Genomic DNA, 17,222 nt, shown 5'->3' with positions numbered 1-17,222 from the left:
ACATTGCCATCTTTAATTCAGGATTTGGAAATATCAGTGATCTCAGAATATCTGTGTATATTTTTCCACTGCAGACTAAAGAGATCTATGATTTTGATAAATCTAAACAGATCTACCATCTGTTCTTTTTGGCAGTACAATGGAGAATATATTAAACAGAAAGGTGCCATCAGGTAGTTATAAGACACTATTTCATAAAACCTCTAAAAATCCTCATGTATCTATTTTATAAATCTGATGGTAAAATAAGTAAAATAACATATTAAAGAATATGCTTGGTTGTGGGGGTTTTGGAAATATTATAGGGTAAGTTTATAATTTATTTGTGTAATGTAAATGTAACGTGTAATGTAAATTACCAAATAGTGACATATTCCCTCCAGTTTTGTATATCACAACAGAGAAAAATAAAATCTTCCAGAAATTAAAGACTGAACAGGAAGAGTAAAGGGCACTTGGTTCTCCCTCCTGCATTTTTCCAAAATTCAGGGTTTTCAAAGCTGTGCAGATATGTCTGCCTTTCATTGAAGATGTCGGTTATTTTTATTATTGTCATTTCTATCCACTCTTTCTGTGTGTATCCTCCACCCACACAAACAGGTATGTAGGTAAACACACACACACAGATAATTAAATATTGGGAGGTTTTTTTAACTAAATTATTGTTGTTCCAAAGAAGTGAACTGGGCTAATGCTGATTACACAAATTAGTTTGGATAGTGACAACTTAATATAAAGTTACACAAGTACTTCTAATCTAAATATGCTATAATTTTAGATAAATAACATGACGTTTAAAAATTCTGGCATCCCCTGGACCATTGTACAGATTAATCTATGTGTTCATGCTACTTTTGCCAAAGTTGAAGCTGTAACTAAAGTTGGGTTCTTTTTTCCTGTCAAAAAGACAGCTGTGAATCACCTTAAATATATTTTTCTGTTTGTAAGGACTTTTCTCTAAATCATTCTATATTTTTTTAAACCCTGTCAAAATAGAGCTTTTTTATCTGTTTGCAGAAAGAAATTTAATATGAATGTTGACAGTATCTGTCATTTTAAGAGAAAAACTGGACAAAATGCTAAGCGGTTAAACTCAGTAAATAAAATAATTTTTTTTGAAAATAGATTTCAGGACATATTTCTACATTGCAGCCTTACTATGCATACCTTTATTTTCACTACCTCTGAATTAAGTGGAAACCATAATTATATTTTCCAATATATATATATAGTCCAATCATTGGCAGAAAATAACCATCAGACGGCAAGAGATTAATCAGTAAAACAATTTTTTTTTTCAGTTAAAGCTCAGGAAGAAAAGGTTCTTCCTAACTCAGAGATATTTCCATGCCTTTGTTTTTCAGTAAAACGAAATTCATTTTTAATCTCATTGAAATTCCCAACCATAAGAAGTTTTATTTGAAAAAGTAAAGAATAAGGTCATTCTGTCCTCTCTATAAAGAAGATTAAATAGCTACTATATAAAAGCATTAGAGATGAGATTACCTTGAGATTCACTAAGGAACTTCAGACATCCCATAACAAATTTGCTCCAAAACTATGTAGATAATAAACAAACAGAACTGCTCTGCTCTTCTGAATAAAAGAACAAGATGTGTCACTGAATCCAAACTTAATTCACAAGGACATTTTCTTTTACAAATACTGTTGAAATTGAACATGCAATTTAAAAAGCCTCATACTAGTGATGAAAAGTGAGCTCCTTATTCACAATAACTATGACAACCAAAAGACAATGTTGGTAATATTGAAATAATTCTGTACATAAATATATTTCAAAACTGGTTCATATGTAAAACACATTAAAGCAAGGGGAAAAAAAAAGTTATTTTTGCTTTGACTGCTGGGGATAAATGAAGAAACCTTCAGGTATATATAGCATTCTGCTGCTGGGAATGTAACATTATGCTCATGATTAATGCTTACCATCTCTTAGCTTTCATCCTGTTCTTACAGGTAAATCGCCAATTTATTGGATCATCACTGACAAGACCATAAATTCAGAGCATTATTTATATGTTTGATAGCTATACTGAGTTCCAGTTAATATGTGGATGTACAGCAGAGGGGTTTTCTGAAAACTTTAATTGCTTCATAAATATATTATGGATAACTACAGATGTTTGATTTCGCAGGTGAGGAAAGTAAAATGCAAACATATTTTTTCACACATTCAGCTGTTTGGGCCCTGCTAAAATGCCTGTGTTAGGAAAGAGGTTTCTCTGTTTCATTGTACTCTGAGGGAGTACAATGCACTACACCTAGAATCAGCAGCGTGTAGTGCCACTGTATATCCATAAACACAACTGTCCCAGTTGCCTTTCCTAGTCCTTAAACAAGTGCCCTTCCAACACAAAGGGAAGTACAAATTGACATACATCTCCTCTCTACCTGAAGACAGCACAGGGATGAAATCAGGAGCCCACGTTTTAAACACAGGCACACAGGCACAATTGCCCACCTGTTTGAAACTATCCCTCCTCTTCTGGCTTTTCTTTCTCTTTGCATTCACTTCAAGAGGCAGAGGAGTTAAAGTAAGCTCTAATTTAGACATATCACTTCGGTGCCTGGGCTACATGAGAACAGTTCTGTCAGAAGTGACTTGTGAAGGATATACACAGAATTAAGTTTGTGCTGCTGACTTCAGGAGAGATCTTGGACTCTCTCGCAGATGCTGAAACTGCTTATGACTCAGCTCTGGGTCAGAGCCAAGTACTCATCCACAATGCTCTGGTTTCCAGGGAAATGAAAGATGAACTCAGAGGCTAACTCTCTGAATTTATGAAGACACATCATCTAAAATAAAACCGAAGACAACTATAGTGAATCACTGCAGAGCTATATATCCTGTCTTCTGGCTGCTTTCTTTCTCCTTGAACAAATTGTATCTATTAAAATAGTATTATAAATGGAAAAATGTGAATAGTTATTAAAGAGAAAGAAGGCTACTAGTTTTTGAAAATATTTTTAATAGAGACTATATAAATGAACATATTTCAGGTATGTTTTTAAGTATCTCAATATTTAAAGTCCCTTATTAAAAAAAAAAAAAAATGAAAAAGTTTTAGGTCATAGAACTTCTGTTTTATTAGATATTTTTTCCATATTTCAGCCTCTGAGTTTATGCAAAATAATTATTAAATATTAAAAAACGAATGCAGGAAATAATGTAGCTTAAACTTAACATATTGTTATCCAGATCAAATTCCAGACAGTGCTGAGGCTGTGCTTGTAGGCAAAATGAAGGGATAATATTAAACTTGGTAAGACCTGCCTTTTAAGAACAGCCTCAGGAAAGAATTACAACTGCTGGATTCTCAGTCCTGTACCTACTATTTTTCAAAAGTTACAGTCAAAGGTTGATATAAAACTGCAGTATAGCCTACTTTGAGGATGGGTCACTACAACATTTTTACCTTTCTTGTCACTCTAGGTCCTTGAGTAAACCAGCATTTATTATTCAAGTGTTGCACTTCCATTTCTTCTTCAGAGGGAACACACTCACCCTGGACCAGATTATTTTATAAAAGCAAAATAAACCTCATGAAACAGATATTTTTAACATTTTATCCTTCATTAGTTATAGTATCTATTGTCATATACACCTTATTGGAGGTGTGCATTTTATTTAATTGGTTTGTTTTCATCAATAGCTCATCATAATTGCACTACTTAAGCCTCCAATCCATATATTTTTATGTCAGCATGTCATTACAGAATGTAATATATATGATAATGGTGCAAAGCGTGACTAGTAAGCTTCTTCTTGTCATCAAATTCGGGATACTACCAAGCCATCCACCACTGTTTTGTTGCAGAAAGATTATCCAAATGCTAGAAGGACTAGTATTTAATGCATCCCAGTCATAGAAAAAACATCTTAGTTTCCTTAATGTTTCCTTTAGGTGGTTGAAACTACATTTGCCAAATACTTTTTTCCATGCATCTTACCTTTCTTATCTCAGAGGCCCAGAGTATAACTTAGCATAACATTTTAAAAGTGATTTATGTGCTTAGGAGCCTGAATCTCAGAGGAAAATAATGATCCTAGGATCATAAATTGTTTGGCCTTTTGAAAACCTAAATTCTTGCCTCTTCCGTACAGAGAGGAAGGACATATCCTTAGTTTTATGTAACTAGAGAATTAATAGGTATATTTTTATAGAAGAGGAGATATTTCCATACTTGGTCCTACTATAAATATGAAACAAGCAACCAGAAAAATAACGGAAACATATTTTTGCCTCTATGTTATGTCAACCAAGGGGAACTGAGCCATCACTGCAGGAGACAAAACTTATCAAAGCTTTTCATATTGGCCCAGCTACACAGAGCAGTTACTCATTAACATAAAAAAATGGAGAACCAACTTGCTAGATGAGCTAAACGTATCAACTCTTTCACATCACCTGGGAACTGACATGATGTTTTTTAAGGGTAAATCTTATTACTTTGAAGAATGGACAGCAGCTTACACTGAATTTCCCACCCTCATGATTTTTAAAGGTTTCATATAAACTATTATCATTGAAACATACCTCTACATTTTTCTTGTTATTGACACTTTGAGATTCAGAGCAGTCATTATCTAGTTCTAATTCAGAAAGACCCTACATTTTGTAATCTTCAAAAAATCTTCCCTGTGAGCTTAGTCTTGTGCAGATCAAAAGAGAAAAAACGAAAAAATGAACATTGAAAATACATACAATGAACATTTTAGAAGCATAAACGGATCTATTGCTTCCTGTCGCCTCCAAAATAACTTTCATTTTTCTCTTGCTTTACACTTAAAAAAATGTTTCAGATCTGATGGTTGCAAAACAGTGTTCACACCATAGTCTTACCTCTGACTTTCATATTACAGTTTATAGCACCATAGATAATCCTTTTTTGGGGACCTCCACCAACCCAAGTGAAGTCTCTTGGCCACATCCAGCTCTGAATGAAGACATTGAATAACACGTGACACTTTGGCTTCATAGCAAGGAATGGAAATAAGAAATCAAAGGAGCTATTCAGGTATTGATCAGCTGTCAGATGTACAATAATCAACAGAGCATGGCAACAGGCCTGAGCCTCTTTATTTCAGTTGTTCACTGAATTCTCCTCTAAGATGATCTGGGTAGAATTGTGTTTTTTTTATCTGAAAATAATATTCTACCTCATTAGATATTCAGGTATCTGTTCTGCATTATCTTCAATTACCACTGTTAAATTAAATTCAGCCAATATGCCCTGTTATATATATATATATAACCTTTGTAGTAAAAAAGTTTTAATGACAAGGCATATTTTTATCAATAATTACGTGTAAGTTTCTTCATTTAACTTCATGCTGATGCAGTAATGCTTTTAAGAAAGACATTTCATTAAGATAGGAGCCAATGAAAGCCAGATATTTGCATTGAATATTGGAGAATTGTGCTTTATGTCTTTTAAATAGTTGCTTTATTTATGGTTAGAAATTTGCTAAGGAAGTTTCTTTATACTGAAATATTCATGATTCAGATCCATAAAAGTACTCCCTTGCTCTTTCTGTGGCTTTACAGATCTAAACTAAAATAAAGTCATTATTTAGGCATCAGCAGTATTGGAAACATGAGAAAGCTAACTTTCTAAAGAATTAGAATTTTCCTTTTAAGGAGAAATTTTGTATGCTATAGATCAAAATGCTTTCTCTTGGTAGCATCATGCTGGAAAGGAAAGAAAGCTGGTGTAAAGAAATGCAAAATATCACAGAGATTCATGGGTCTGTAGAGAAATTTGGCTCGATTAAAGTTCATATAGATAGATTGGAATCATCCAATATGTGATGTTCAGTGTGTATTTCCTCTGGCCTATATCAACATAAAGGGTTTGCAATTAAAAATATTAGAAAAAAATTCAAATCATCTTACTTCAGGTGAAAACCCTCCAAGAGCAACAGGATCTCAGTGGTTTGCCAGTATGGGGGAAAAAAAATTAAGAAATTAAGATAAGTAAGGTTATTTTGAGCGCTGCTTAAAATCTGTTTAGTTGTTCCATTCTTTTTCTCTTTATGGAAAATTTGAATAAAATTTTTAGGTGTGAACCACAGATAAGTACCAGCAGATGCAACCAGGAAGCAAAATACTATTCTGTATGAAGGCTTCTATTATAAGTTCAGTTTTTTCAGCATGTATGTCACACAGAAGTTATTTAAGTTTCAAATATTATATTGAATATTTTAATTACTCCCAGGTTTTAATTTCTTTTTTAGGAAATGCATGTTAGGTTATAAGAAACTCTGACTCACGGATAAATCTGATCGTTGAACATAATGCCTTTTGAATGAACACATTCTGAACAAGCACAAAGATAGAACAAAGCATATTTTACTATGGATAATTCAACTTATATTAACAACAGACTTCAAGAAAGCAATGAACTCTAGCACAGTCCCTAGATTTCGTGCTCATGACTGTACTCTCAATTAGCCCTCAGTACTTTGAATCAGAGTGCGCAGGTCTCCAAATATGTCAATCACACCATGCTCTTTATTCAGGATTTGTCAAAAATCCCAAGCCTGGTCTATACTGTCACTTAGACCAATAATTTTATCCTGGGTTTATTTATATTGATTTCAAAGCTATTCTGGTTGCCTCTAAGAAACATATATACAAGGGGGGGGGGGGGGGGGGAAATCCCTGAGATTTAATTATGTTACCTAAATAAAATATTAACCAAATTTCACACTACCTTCTGAAAATAAGTGGAACATCTTGCAGCATCCTCAAACACATAGATGCTAAAAGTCTGCTCCAAAAGAGATATATCTTGGGATCCTAGACAGCTTCATCTGCTCTCTGACTATTCTGGGTTGATGTTTGTTAGTGATCACACACTCACCTACACAGCTGCACTTGCTCCAATAGCTGGCAGCACGGGCACATGGATTTCTATGGCACTTAGGTCCCATCCTAGCTGCGGGCACATTAGTCCACTCTGCTGTCTCCAATTCCTGGCACTGTGACTCCATGGCCTGCTGATTTGTGGGCTGACTGTAGGGGCTGACACTCAGACTCTGTCCTTCATTTTCCTCTCAATACTGAACGAGAATCCATCCACTGTAAAAGGTATTAGAATAGCATTTTATAAGTCAGGGCAGACTGTGCTGATGACATTCTAAGCATTGCCAGACAAACAGCCATGGGTTTACATGGAATCAACCCTTTTATTATCTTATTTCTCCATGTTCCTTTTTTTGGTCTTATACAAAACAACAATTTCCCTCCCTTTCCTAACCTTCAATTCTTTCTCTAAGCATCCCGCAGTATATCTTGAACTATCCAAAATGCTCTTCACCTGCATCCCATAATATGTCCCGTACCTTTAGGCAGTGACCCCTCCTCAGTCCCAAAGGAACTCTGAAGAGCTGTTCCCTGACTCTTTCTGATGGGTGTCACACCTGGGCCAGAGCCTGGGAGTCTGTATGTGAATTTATATGTGCTGACATGCAAATTTCTCAGCTCCAGCCAGTGTCTTCAAGCCAATAGTTACAGACAGATGGAGATTTAGAAAGAAGCACTTACAAGAGAAACTGAACTCATCCTGATACAGAACGATTGTCCTTGCTTTGATTTTAACTAAAGAAAAAGCAGATACAGAGTTCTGCATGAAGCAGCTGGAAATCAATTTTCAATCTGAAAGCTGACAGTCAATAATACTTTCCACACCTCAGCTGAAGGCTGAGGGGCAAGGTTTTCCCTCTGGATGGCCAGAGCATCCATGCTGTCAGTGTGGTCCACCACAATCTTTCTTTTGGTTAATACAATGTATTCTTTATGTTGCATTTGAATATGTGTTTTGTGGCTACAAGATAACCTAGTCTTTGCTCTACAGATCCTGGGGATAAAGAGCAATGGGATTCAAAACTTCTGAGACTCATTATGCGAACTGCTCCCCCAGATCCATGTTATAATACATCTGAAAATCATTCCAATATCAATGTTCATTTTCATAGTGCTTATTTTTTTTCTTCAGACAACCCACAGAACAACGGTCTATACAACAGTGTGTCATATTGATATAATCAAGGGAATAATATATGCGACCCAAAGGCTTTTTGTTCCCTGCAGCAGTTCTCCTGGTAATATCCCTGCAGTAATTATGAAGAATATGCAATGATGTGCAGAGATACTCTTTCCTCTGACACCCTGGGGAATTCTACAGGGACATGTCCTTGGACTTTTAACTAGATTGATGTCCTACGGCTCTTTTTTTAGCATGGTGTATGTGGATAATTTTTTATTCTAATGTCTGTGGAGCTCTTCAGAAGTGATGCCCTTGAACCCCTGCCAAAGGGATTCCCTGAAGGCCTTGTGTTAGACAAGCATAGTTTGTCCCAAATCTTTCAGAAAAAAATAGTTTATCACTCTTGGAGGTTTTTAAGAGGATGATGACTCCTGCAGTGTATATTTGCTTGGGATTTTAGAATGACAAAACCTCTGAGAATATTCCATGTTGTTTTTTTGTCACTTCTATTAGTTGCATTAATAAAGGTTTTCCCCTTGTCATTCTCTAGCACTTACACTAACTATTCTTTTCATTTAGAAAAGCTCTGGTGTATTCCATGTCTGATGTCACAATCTTATCCAAGGCTACTTTATATTAGCTGAGTATAGGCAGCATAGCAATGATGTTGCAAATGTATCTGACAATGTGTAACTGTGGAAATACATCATTGCTGGTGTGATGGAAGTCACTGCGAGCAACTTACGAGTCAGAATCAAATGAAATCAGGGGAGATCTGTGACTTGGGCTAAACAAGCTCACCTCTTTATAGCTATATATATATATAGGGTGGAGAATCATATTGGAAAAAGTGAGAAGCCCATATTGTTCTTTCCATGCTGTTAAGAATCAAAATTAAAGAAAAAAAAATGTGAGGAGTTAAGGTGATTAGAGATTGTCTCCATTTTTCTTTCCAAAATGCTTCCTATGGTAACATTCAGAAGAAATTCTGCAGCTACTCTGTTAGAGAGTTGGAGGAAAAAAATAGACAATGAGCCTTGTAGGATAAAACAATATGGATCACAAACGCTTTGCCTGAATTACTATCTGTCCTTTGACTTCTACTTCTTGCAATCTTATTAAAATATATTCATTTATATATTGCACGCAGATACACACACTTTTTTAAAATTAATGACTTCTCAGTTTTCCTTAAAAGAAGTAAAACATCAGCCTTTCTGTTCTTCATCTAAAGCCACAAGGATCACTAATACATTCAGAAAATTCTCATCAGTGTCTGACATAATTTTCCATATCCTTTCTCTACCACAGAATGCAACTTGATTGAAATCAGTCTGTAAGGACTTCTTTTCTTATCTACCTGCAGGATTTTCTTTAAGACAGAGGTAATTAAGATGTCTAATGCAGAAGAAATTATACAGAATTCTGATCTCATGCCTGTCCAGGGCATATGTCTTCTAGTCTTTACTCCAGGCATTCTTCCCATTCTTCTTCTGATTAGTCTAGTCATGTATGTACTGGGTAAATCCAAAGACTTGTAAGATTAGTGAAGATTTATGTCATGGTAGCAATTATCTCACATGATCACAGGCTCTCATAGAATATGATCATGTGGAAATTTTATTTCAGAACCACAAAGAAATGACCTAGTTTAAAAATAATATATGACAAATGTAGCATTAGTTAGATCAGAGCATTCAAATTATCTGAGATAAAACATTTAGAAAATGTTAATATTTTAAATGTTACATTTTGACATTTAGCAAGAAGTATTTTAGTGGAAACAATCTTCCAGGACTGGCAAAATAGCAACGTGGTAAGATACTAATAATAATCTTTGTGCTTCAAAACCTCTTCATAAATTTCATTTGAAGACATTCACTCTTTTAACTTTAAAAAAACCCCACATTAAATTGTGGGTAAATATAAGCAGACATGCATACAAAACTGAAATGTCTTAACAGTAGTCTGATTCCACACTTTCTAAATGGCTTTTGAAAATGCTGTTTTCTTTTCTGCTCCCAGCTCAATGGTTATTTCTGCAAAAGTAATATTTTTTAGAGCTTCTGAAATGGAAAATCAACACTGTGAGATTGTAAAGAGTTCCCTGTTGCCCTGGTGATTTTCCATTGCATGCAATTTCAACCTTTTTTTCATATAGTGCTATATTAATATTTGTGTATGAGCCATAGGGGGAAAAATATTATTTGCAATATGATTGAAACAAGTAGTGTATAGCAAAGTGCCACATGGGGTGCTGAAGGTGTAGTGGTTGATGTTCATTCACAAAACTTACTAACATTAAAGCTCATAATATTCTTTGAAATGTAAAGTGGAAATATAAGTCAATTGAAGAGTCTGCCTTCCTTCTCTTGAATTATAAAATGGGTCAAAGAAATCCTGTTCAGTTTTCCTTTATCCTGATAATTTTCAAACTTATGATCCACAAATAGTCTTGATAGCTGTGCAAGTGCATAATCAATTCACGTGACCCAACTTGCCATTGCATGTTTCCACAATGCAATACAGCCAGCAAACACACACCAACAGTTAAAGACAGATTTTTTTAGGTCATTATGCAGATGTGTCAAGTCTCACACAGTGGGCACAGAACTTGTGTGTCATTGCTGGGAAGCCTTCCCACCACGCTTCAATTGCCACTCTCTCTGCACACGATGTAGAAGCTGTTCTGCATGCTAAGCCTTTGAGATTCCCTGTGCTAGAGGAGTGGGATTCTGTATGACACTTGAGAGCTTCTTTCCTTGTTACCACGTCAGTTTGTGTATTTTTCATGAAGCAGTTGCAAGATAAAATTTACATGAAAATCCACGAGACTTGGGACCAGAAGCCACATATGTGTTCTAAGAGAAGGGTCTGCCGATACTGCAGAGCATGTTCTCTTTCAAGTTTGTGCTTCAAAGGAATAACAAAACCCCATATTTCTTTAATAGTCACATCCATAGCTATATCAGGGTCTTGACCTGGGCTGAACTTTGACCCTGATGCTTTGAACTGGAGCCTCTGACTTTCACCACTTAGCAAGTATTTCTTGCTAGATACCTGTTATCAGCTGTACTCTGCTGCTTTGGTATTTCAGCCTCAGGCAAAATGTTCTTTCTAATCATTATACCCAGGTTTAAATTGTTGTTTCTAATTCTTTCCATACACTGCATAGAGAACCAAGGTATCTTTATTATGAATTTTTATTTTCTAAATATAGGCTAAGAACTCCACAATTGTTTTTAGTCATTAAGTAAGCAGATAACCAAGGCATATATGAATACAATACAATAAAAATACTATTTTTTTTCTTGCTGATCTCAAGAAATGTATTCAAGGTCAAGGCAAAATATTTTTGAATTGTTTTTGCTTGAGCCATATTTTAGAGGCAAAAATTAATAAAATAGTGTTATAAATCTGTAACAATGCTTCCATGTAGTATTTTTTTCTTTATTATAACTACCCCATGACTTGAAGATATTAATAATTATATTGCATTTTATAAATAATTTTATAAATCTCATCATATTTTATTAAATGCTGAAACTATCGAAATTTATTGAAGAATTTTTTTAACCTTTTGTGTTTATTCAGTTATTAATTTAATGAAGTTCAGCATTTATGAACTTGAAAAGGAAAATTTATTTTCATAGATTGGGCTGACCTTGTAATTTAAAGCACAGCAGCATGACAAAAAGAACTCAACACTAACAATACAAAGATAAATAATGATGATTTGCTTTATTACAAAGTTACCCTTATACCCACACTTGGTATATTGTGAATGACAGACATTATGCATAAATTACGAAAATGTTTGCATAATTTGATAAATTTTTAGAGTAACTTTTTTTTTTTTTTTTTTTTTTTAATGGTATGGTAGTTATCAGACTTAAGAAATTTGTTGGAGTCAGTAAGTCAGGAATTTCTCTGAATTCTTCAGAGAGAGATCAGAATGCAGAGATTGAATTAAAGCGATTGGATGGATTGAAGTATGTTAAGCCTCTCACACATAAAGCAGAGGTAAAGGTTTAGGTTGTAGCATGAGGGAGCAAGTAAGTAAGTAAATGGAATAAGTTTTAAGTGCTTTTAGTGAGTAAAAGGTCTTAGATGCCTGAGAAGTAGTACGTCTTCTAGTGAAGGTTGAAAAACATACTAGTGTTTCCGTGGAGGCTCCAAGAACCTAGCTTCAGACATCATAGAGTTAGAGTTAAGAATATTGGTTACATTTTTCAGTTAGAAAAAGATAGGCCATGTACGTAGTCTATATGTAGCCTGGCATGCTAAGAAACTAAAATTCTAATGAGTTAAGAAGTTAAGAAGTCCGAGTTTGCGTCTTAGCTAGTAGGAAAGTTTCTATAAAATAACATGCATCAGGGAGAGCTGGGGCTCTATGCCATGGCTTTAAGCCGTGTGCATTTTGCCACTGGCATTTTGCCACTGCAGTTTTGTCATTGTTTTTGCCATTGCTTTATGCCATGTACTTTTGCCATTGCTTTGCTTTGTTTTTGCCTTTGAGACTGATGTCCTTCTGTAATAAATAATTTTATAGCAACCATTAGCTGCTTGGCTATTTGAAAGAAAACAACCAGACAATTGCGTGCCTAAGAGCACCCGGAGCTTCTAACCTCACAAAATTGACCCTACATTAGTGAAAACAGTGAACTACTGCACATGACCAAATAATATTTACCTAAGTGGAAAGAAAGTTGGGTTTTTGTGCATCTGCACATATCCAAGTAACAATTCAGTTCACAAGGATGAAGTTTATGAAAATGTGGAATAACATTGAGGCTGGGAGCATTGCTGTCTTTTCTTCTTTATTCCTTCTTTTCTTTTCTTTTTCTTATCTTTTCCTCTGTTAAGGGATATCCTTTCAATAGAGCCCTACTACAATGGCAGGGTATCTTGGCAAGGGTTTACTCGTGCTTTCATAAAGATTTAGTTTGACATGAAGTAGAGCAAAGACTTTCTGGATTTACACAGAATAAACTCCAGTGTGACTTCCTTCTACTTAAGAAGAGAAATAACATTTCTTTCAAAAATTTTAGTAAGTACTTTTATATAATGATGTCCATATAAATATCCAAGTTACTCCATCACTTCCACAAAGTATGCAAGGGAACCAGGTGCCAGTTGCCAGAATTTTCTGTGTCAAGGGATTTATTTTGTTCAGTAAATAGTGCACTGCTTTCTTTCACGTAGAAGAGTTTACACGATCTTTATAAGTATAGCAGATTATTTCCTGCAATAGTGAAAGTTATAAAAACAAAGGTATTGGATAAATTATTTTGTGCCTGAATATATCTCCAAAGTGTATTTTTTTAAGAAATTGAGATTGCTATAGCATAGTGAAATATTAAAAGAAATAGCTACAGTCAACTAAACAAAGGTTTAGTGGAGCTTAATAAAAGTCATACAGACCCAGAAAAAGAAAGAAAACTCCAAAAATAGATGTTTTGCTAAATGTTACAGTAGGAGTGACAATCTGCTAGAAATCTTGTAAAAAGCTTCATGAAATATTTTTGTTTTTCTTTATTTTTCTTTAAAAATAGAAAAGGAACATAACTATAGTGCTTGCTTGTAAAACTGATTTAGTCTAAAATATATAGGAAAAAAATCTCCAACAAGATGCACTGATGAAATTTATTTAGCATGATACAAGTATGTTCTTTTCTCATTGGTTTTGCATGAGTCATTGTAGAACAGGAAATTTGTATTTATCAACTTTACTAGTATTGCTTCCTTCAAAGTAAAATAGTACAAAGCAGTGTTTGCAGAAGAAAGTCATAAAGTTGTATGCATGGAACATCAGCGTGAAGAGGACAAGGAACAGTAACTTTTTTTTTGTACTTTTGAGAAACTCACTGGCAAAAACAATCAGATACTGTAGGATAAGCTAGAAATTACAGATCTTCTTAGATCAAGAGGATTATACTATTTCTTGAGACACCATAATATCTGGAGAGCACTCTGCTCCCCAAAGCAAACAATATGGTTGTCCTTTTAAAATAACTTGGCAGTTAGAGACTCTTTTCGTTAAATCCATTATTACTGACACTAAAGTACTTCCAAAACAGTTAATGATTGCTAGAAAATGAAGTCAGCCTGGAAAGTAGAAGGTGGAAGCTGTCACCTTCAGTACAGAGAGTGCAGCAGTTGCAATGTAAGGGGTGAGGTCAGAGTTAAATGCCAATCGTTTCACTGTGCAATTGGTAAGACCTGGAGTACAGTACTTTGAAATGGATTTAGCAGTTACGTTAATGTAAGCAAAACATAAGGTTCTGGAAAAAACATTAGACAGCCATAAAGATTTCAGGAGGCCTATGATTTCAAAGTATACATTTGATTTTAACTTTCACGCCCTCCACACCAATTATTTTTTTCATGCTTAAGCAGGGATCCTCATTCATAAAACATCATTCACTCATCTCAGATCCATAGACAACTCAAGAAAACCAGAAAACATTCGGTGCATAGAAGACCTCTCTTGTAGAGATCAATCTCCTGCAGCTCTTTCTGTCATCAAAGACCTTTTGTCAGGACTACATTTTTGGTTTAACACAGGAAAGCTGATGAAAAAATCAGACACTTGAAAGAATAAAGAGAACAAAGAACAGCAGAAAGTATTGAAAATCATTTTGAACGCTCACTTCGTAAACAAAGCTACAAATGTTCGTCTCTGGGCGATGACATCAGGGGCTTCTAACACAAGGAACAACAAATTCAGCTGACTTGTTATGCTTGTAGAACAGTGCTAAAATCCCAGTATAGGTTGGTAGAAGAGGAAGATTAATTGACTTGTAGAGCAGCAGGACACAGGGAAAAACAAATGTTGGTGTCCTTGACGTGTTCCAAATCCTCAATGGTCTGGTCAAGTGAATTCATGCTAAGATGAGAATGCAACAAATCCTGACAATTCTTACTATTGTTTAAATAATTCATATCTCAGTAAGTGACAGAAAACCTGGCTGTTATAGTTATTGAAAAACTTTAGGGCATGAGATACAACTTTAAAGACACTTCCCTTGTCTTCACATATCTATATATGTATATATATACACACATATATTCCATGCTATTTGATAATGTCTTATGGCATTGTTAACTGCTCCTCATTTATGACCATCAGAAAACATTTTTTCCTTATGCAAAGAGATATTTTAAAAAAAGGAAAAGTAAAAGAAAGCTCCCCGTAAACTTTCTTTGAAAAAGTGGTAGTAAGAGAGAGTGCTTGGACAAAGAAGGAAATAAAAAAAGAAATTATGCAACCTTTCTTGCTTAGAGACTCCTGCTTTTTGAGGTAAAAAAGATCAAGAATTCCTCAGCGGTTTTCCAAGCAATTATTTTTTTTTTGTACATGCTTTTTCAGAAACAAGGTCAGTCTTTCCATATAATTTTCTAAATGAAAGAGATCTTTAGCTCACCTACCCAACACTACAGAGCTCCTGAGACCATTGCATTATTGATAGGGATGTTTCAGACCTGCATCAGAGCTTTGCCCTATTCTTCGGAATTATTTCAAAGCAATCTGTCCTTTCAGTTTAACTGTTCTTTCAGTTCAACCACTTCTTTCTATAAATCCTCAGAAATCTCAAGATTGCTTTCTATTACATAGGAAAGGATAAAAAAAATCAGGCAACTAAAAAACCCCAAACAATAAACGAACCAGAGAGAGAAATTAATGTCTTCTCCAGAAATATGATCAAGCTCTCTATGCAAACATATAAATTCCTGTATAAATCTGGCTTTGGAAAATATGCATGGCATTATACTAAATTGATAAAACGAAGTGTCTTTAAGGCTCTGTGAAAAATAAAAAACCTGAAGTTTCTCATAGCTCAGTTTTTTCTCTTTAGCATCAAGTTTTTTAGGCATAGTTGATTTTTTTTGGCATGTGGCATGAACACTAGTAACCACTGGAGTACCAGCCATGAGAAAAACGACAGGGTTTGCACAGCAATTTTCTCAGATACTGACTTATGGGTCATGAATTGACTTCAAAGCAATGACCAGTCATTCTCCCCACTTTCCAGGACTGTTTTAAAACTTCAAAGGTTTACATTAATGTTTAACATCAATTCAACATGCATTGCAAGTTGCCTAGCACAAAGAGACAATCCTTTAAATCAAAGTGTCTCTGTGCCATGATGATAAAATCCCTGTAAATATTTATAGCAAACATATGAATGGAAAAAATCAAATTAAGATATTTTTATGTGAACGATTCCTTTTTTTTCAGAAACAAGCTTCTCTCCAAGGAGATTTTGTATCAATTTTCAGTGAATAACAGCAGTCAATATTTTATGGCAAGGCAAAATGTCTGTCTTCAGGTGGATGTTTTAAGGGCTCTAAGCAGGAAAAGATATACTACTTCTTGGGAAGCCACTTACTGGAATTTTTGGGTGGTTGCATATCTGAATAAAATATGCGATTAGAAATTACCTTGCATTTTTTTTTCCATCACTTGTATGTTTCTGCAGTGATTACATGGATTATATATTTTTTTTTATTTTAGTCTTTATAGTCCCATAGTCTTTCCTCTAATTTTAATATGCTCCTGTTCTGCAGAGATCACAGAAGAATAAGTTGCAAGAAAAGTAACCGACTCACTTATTTTTTACAAAAGAACTGAAAAATGAAGGAAATTATGACAGTACTTATGATGTGCTAGTGTAATGAAAAGAATATATAAACAAAAAACTCCCACACACTAGTATGATGATGACTCAAATCATGCAGAGGAGAGTTTGCATGTTAAAATCAGCTCTTTCAAATAAAAATCATACATTGTATCTATTAACCTGAAATTAAAAAAATTACAAGTGCCTGTCTATACACAAAACACCAAATGGAGTTGTGTTCCTTTCTAAGACGATGAATGAAATGAGAGATAAGAAAGCAGGAAATTCATTCTTAATGCATTTGTTAACTTGTTCAACTCACCTTACATATGTAGAGATGGTTTGAATTCTTATCTGGGTGCTCTCTTGAGTGTCTTCTCAGACAGCAACTTATTAACAGTTATGATAAATACCTTAGGAAGATTGGCAGAAAATCTACAAATTACAATTGAGAAAAAATTATTTTCATATATCTTCTTAAATTTCCTATTCTCTACCTCCATCTACTGGAGAATTCTTAGCAACTAACAGACTCTGCAGGTTTTCCTGCTTCTTCCTCAATGCATCTGTTATTTTCAGGGAAAG

The 17,222-nt window shown here is 34.6% G+C and overlaps 1 long non-coding RNA gene across 2 annotated transcripts in view; it reads right to left on the bottom strand.

Annotated features, from left to right (window-relative positions):
* LOC148224855 (uncharacterized) overlaps window positions 1–17,017 on the bottom strand; it is a 46,422-nt gene extending 29,405 nt beyond the window's left edge. For both annotated transcript variants that reach the window (XR_015801978.1, XR_015801979.1), the window contains exon 1: window positions 16,960–17,017. This is a non-coding gene — a long non-coding RNA (uncharacterized LOC148224855). The remainder of the gene's footprint in view (window positions 1–16,959) is intronic.
* Between the last annotated feature and the right edge of the window lie 205 nt (window positions 17,018–17,222).

This window comes from Sturnus vulgaris, chromosome 2 (genome assembly GCF_052056855.1).
Source record: "Sturnus vulgaris isolate bStuVul1 chromosome 2, bStuVul1.hap1, whole genome shotgun sequence".
Taxonomy (NCBI): domain Eukaryota; kingdom Metazoa; phylum Chordata; class Aves; order Passeriformes; family Sturnidae; genus Sturnus; species Sturnus vulgaris.
This window is presented reverse-complemented; position numbering and strand designations above follow the sequence as displayed.